The following is a 5289-nucleotide window of genomic DNA, read 5'->3' on the forward strand; positions in this document are numbered from 1 at the left end:
ACTGTGAGTGGTGCCATACACGAGCACTCTGACGCAGATGTGTCAATAAGCATGTCTTGGTTAAAACTTTAAAGGGAGCAAGGGAAGGGGGAGTTCAGAATCTTAAGTTTCACTTTCCATTGTGACTATACTGGTAATACTGTATCTGTGTTTTTATCCGAAGCTGCTGCTGTTGCAGCCTTTGGGGGTCCCTAGAAATGGGGGGGCCATCAGTATTAGAACCATGTCCCACCCCCCACTTGCTCCTCTCTGCCCACTTCCCCCATTGCTTGCCCATAAGGCAGGAAAAAAATGCACTCCCACTTCTGTAAGTGATGGGGCCATGGCCCCCCTGTTCAGATGCCCCTTAGCTGAGTTGCTCCAGCATCAGCACATACAGCCTCTCACTGGTTTGGCTCAGCTGTGGGACTCCTCCTGGTGTGTGTGGAGAGCCCAGAACAACTCAGCTAAAGGGTGCCTGAATGGGTGGGAGTGGCATAGAAATGTAGATCTTTCTGTGGCAATGTGGTCTGGTGCCAAAAGAGGGACATTAAAAATGTATGTGCAGGGGCCAAAATCAGACCCTTTAGGCACTCCAAGTAATTCAGCCCCTATGTCTATTAATCCTAGGAACTTCTGCCAAGTTTGTAAATCGGGTAATGGGTGCTTTTGTCTGACTATGTGAATATTCATCCACCAGTACCTAGGATGAGATCACCCAAACATTTTGTAGAGGACCCAAGCAGGTGATAACTAATGTTGATCATTAAATCAAAGCTGGATTTGACTTGGTGACCTAGAGGTGTGTAATCGCTGTGAAATATGATGGACTAGGTGGAGCACTGTTCTCTTCTCAAATTTCTGATTCTCTGAAGGACTAGGATTGCACATCTCAAGCACTAAAGTATTCTCCCTGGCTCATAATACAAGAGTAGAGGGACATTTAATTATATGAAAAGGTGGTAAATTAAAAACTTATAAAAGGACTTTTTTTCACAGGTGTGGTTTAAGTGTGAAACTTACTGCTTTAGGAAGTCACTGAAACCACCAATTTAACCAGATTCAAAAAGAGACTGGACATTATTTATTGTAACTCTGGGTATTTTTAATAGCCATATAAATCACTATGAAAGAATTGGAAGAGATATTAAACTCATGCTTCAGGGTTTAAACCAGTCTCTATTGGAGACCAGAATGAGACCTGTGTTAGGGGCAGATTATCTCACATCTGCCTACTGCAAGGCTCTTACACTTTCCTCTGAAGCATCTGGTACTGGCTGCTGTCAGAGACAGGATAGTGGACTAGATGGACTTTGGATCTGATCCAGTCTGGCAATACCAATGTTAATGCATCTTGCACATCCTGGGTACACAATTCTTTAGTGACTTTGCTGGAACATGTTTATCCTCTAATTATGTGGGGGATAGAGAGGGTGAGGTTTCAAATGTTCACCCAGGATTTAACATGCATGTGATCTTCACACCTTATCTGCATTACTCCTAGGACTGATTTAACAGTTCTTCATCATCATCATGTAAGACTCCTCTTAATCTCCAAATCAAATAGTAGATAACAGTAACTGACATCTTTCTGCCATTCAGTGCATAGCGCACTAACATTGTTTCCTCCTCCTTAACATGTGAAAGTCCTGAAACTGGCTATTAGATGCATCTGAACTCAGAAATAATACAACAGTAGAGGATATGGGAGCAACAGCGACATTTTGTCACATTGCACGGAGCCAGAAAGGGCTCTATGTTTCAAAAGGTTTGTGCTAGGAGCTTTAATTGCAACAAAATACCAATTACTGAGTACAGTACTTTCAATATTAAAATGAGAAGTGGGGGAATCTAAACAATGTTTCCCACTGGTCAATAGGGCAGTAAAAATAAAAGTAAATGAAGTGATCTCAGATTTCATGGATGGATTGATACCTATATTTTAGATTTTAAAATACCATGTAAAATTATCTGAACATATAAGTCAGTCACAGCTCTGTGATTCTTGCCTTCTGTCAAGGTTCCTCCCCCACTCTGAACTCTAGGGTACAGATGTGGGGACCTGCATGAAAAACCTCCTAAGCTTATCTTTACCAGCTTAGGTCAAAACTTCCCCAAGGTACAAAATATTCCACCCGTTGTCCTTGGACTGGCCGCTACCACCACCAAACTAATACTGGTTACTGGGGAAGAGCTGTTTGGACGCATCCTTCCCCCCAAAATACTTCCCAAAACCTTGCACCCCACTTCCTGGGCAAGGTTTGGTAAAAAGCCTCACCAATTTGCCTAGGTGACTACAGACCCAGACCCTTGGATCTTAAGAACAATGAACAATCCTCCCAACACTTGCACCCCCCCTTTCCTGGGAAATGTTGGATAAAAAGCCTCACCAATTTGCATAGGTGACCACAGACCCAAACCCTTGGATCTGAGAACAATGAAAAAGCATTCAGTTTTTTTACAAGAAGACTTTTAATAAAAAATAGAAGTAAATAGAAATGAAGAAATCCCCCCTGTAAAATCAGGATGGTAGATATCTTACAGGGTAATTAGATTCAAAAACATAGAGAACCCCTCTAGGGTTCTTAAGTTACAAAAAAGATACACAGACAGAAATAGTTATTCTATTCAGCACAATTCTTTTCTCAGCCATTTAAAGAAATCATAATCTAACACATACCTAGCTAGATTACTTACTAAAAGTTCTAAGACTCCATTCCTGGTCTATCCCCGGCAGAAAACCAGCATATAGACAGACACAGACCCTTTTTTTTTTCTCTCCCTCCTCCCAGCTTTTGAAAGTATCTTGTCTCCTCATTGGTCATTTTGGTCAGGTGCCAGCGAGGTTACCTTTAGCTTCTTAACCCTTTACAGGTGAGAGGAGCTTTCCCCTGGCCAGGAGGGATTTCAAAGGGGTTTACCCTTCCCTTTATATTTATGACACCTTCACTCTGGGTTATCAACATACTCTTAAAAGTTTTTGTACACAGATAATTATATAAAAGTACCTGAAAATTGTAAATATACAGTGGCCAAATTGAGTCATCCCTGAAATAATGAAATATGAATTCAGCCATCCCTGAAATGGCTTCTGTCTCATTTTAAAAGTAGGATTAAATGTCCTCGGAAGGATACCTGAAGGAATATTTCATAAGTGGTTCCACACCCACAGGGGAATCCTGAAATGCAGTGTTTCTCTATTGACTCCTTATCTGTGGGTACGTACTAGGCTTGTGATGAGGTGTTTTGGGCAGGTAGCTGACATGGATATTTTTTTAAAATATCACATTCAGATATGAGGAGTTGAGAGGTGCGACACCTATTTGGATTTTGCTGATTGCTTGATATTTATATTACTGTAGCATCTGTGATTATTGAGCCATGTTAATACTAAATCATTTTTTGTTTGTTTTAAAGTATTTAAGATACTCAACAGCTTTCAGGCATGAGTGCTTTTATTCATTAAAATGTGGTGTAACTTGCAAAAATGTTTAAAAATTAGGTTTAATTGTAGATTTACCAACCTTGACGGTATCTCTTTAAGGTAATTCCTGTATTCATGAAGTTTTTCCATTTCAACAGTTAATTTTGATACATTTCTGATTATTGCTAATGTAACCCCCTGGTCAGTGTGTGTTATGAGGTACACAGGCACACAGAGGGTAACAGAAGGTGTTAATAAGTTACAGCCCTGATCTACAGCACCTAATTCAAGTTGCCAAGACTCCTGCTTTCAGCTCTGGAAATCCCCCTGGTTCAATCTTTAGGTTGGTGAAGATGGCTGCCATCACACCAGCCGTATGGTGGGTATAGTTAATGACATAGCTCAGATCATATTGTTAATGGATGCGTTACATATATATCTGCTGTGGAGCCCATTTCAGGCTTAGAGAGAGCCATATGAGCAAACCTCTGTTTGCAGAGAGTTTCAGTAGGGGACTGTACAGGTGCAGAGTTCATTGTAGGAGTGGAGCCTTAGTTATTAACACCTAAAAATATTAAAATTGACTTTTATTGTCCATGCTGAGATGGCTGACAAGTTAAAAAAAAAAAGCATAAATATGGTAAAAAGTAAAATAGAGACTTAAAAATGGTCAATTTAAAAAAAAAACAGTTAAAAGTCTTGTCAGGCTTGAGAGTAGAAAAGTCTGAACAGCATAGTTTCACTTTGGTTCATAGCCAATTTGTTTCTACTATTGTAAACTATTAAATGTCAGGTTTACAAATAGAGAGACAAGGTGGGTGAAGTAATACTACAGCCAAAGTTTTGTTTTAAAGTAATTGTTTATACTCGCACTAAAACAAACCTATAAAAAAAAACTTCTTCTACCAGTTCTAAAAGCATGATTTTACCATGGCCAAATTTGAGTTGCCCCTTAACTTGTATGGGTTTACAATCAGATTTTCCTGTTTTAAAAAGTGTCTTTCGCAAAGTGTGAGGGAGAAACAAATGCACTGTGAAACTGGCCCCAAGGTGCTCTCATGTGCACAGAGTAAGCTGTAGCTCACGAAAGCTTATGTGCAAATAAATTTGCTAGTCTCTAAGGTGCCACAAGTCCTCCTTTTCTTTTTGCCAATACAGACTAGCACAGCTGCTACTCTGAAGAGTAAAACACTGTACATTTCCCCCCCTTCACTCACTCATAGTAACCTTGTAACAATAGAAAACAAATATCACTTTTGCCCTTTTTTTTTAAAAAAAAAAGCTGTAGGTATCCCTGTAGCAGGACCCATCTGTGTTCAAACACAACAGGGGCTAGGAGACGTTTGGCTCCAGTGTGGACATGAGTTAGCTGCAACCAAGATCCGCGTGATGAAATACACCCGTGTTCACTCACTATTTATGGTAAGACAGTGGGAAGGGGGTGGGGGGCTGCTCCCTGGTCATTTCCTGCACAGGCTGTGAACACCCTTATTAAAAGTGGTGGGGAGCCAGCCATGAACAACGGCGCTGGCTGCTGCAGCAGCACCAGGGAGGCTGGGCTTGTGCGGGGCCTTGTTCCCCTCGCAGCAGCAACTTGCTGCCCCGCCAGCACAAGCGCCGTGCGAGGCGCTGAGGGAAGGGGAGGCCCGGCCCACGTGGGGAGCCACTGCAGCTGGGCCTGCGCGAGACAGGTGTCCGGCCCGGCCCCCGGTCCAGCTCCGCGTTGGTCTCCTTTCGCCTCACACCGACGCGCTTTCCCCCCCCTCCCCCGCACCGCGCGGGTCCTGCGCTGCATCCTGGGAACTGTAGTCCCGCCCCACCGCCCGCGCGGGCTCCCGTCGCGGTAGGCCGCCTCCAGCTCCCGCGATGCTCCGCGCGCGGCAAAC

Source organism: Lepidochelys kempii, chromosome 8, assembly GCF_965140285.1.
Source record: "Lepidochelys kempii isolate rLepKem1 chromosome 8, rLepKem1.hap1, whole genome shotgun sequence".
Classification (NCBI taxonomy): Eukaryota; Metazoa; Chordata; order Testudines; family Cheloniidae; genus Lepidochelys; species Lepidochelys kempii.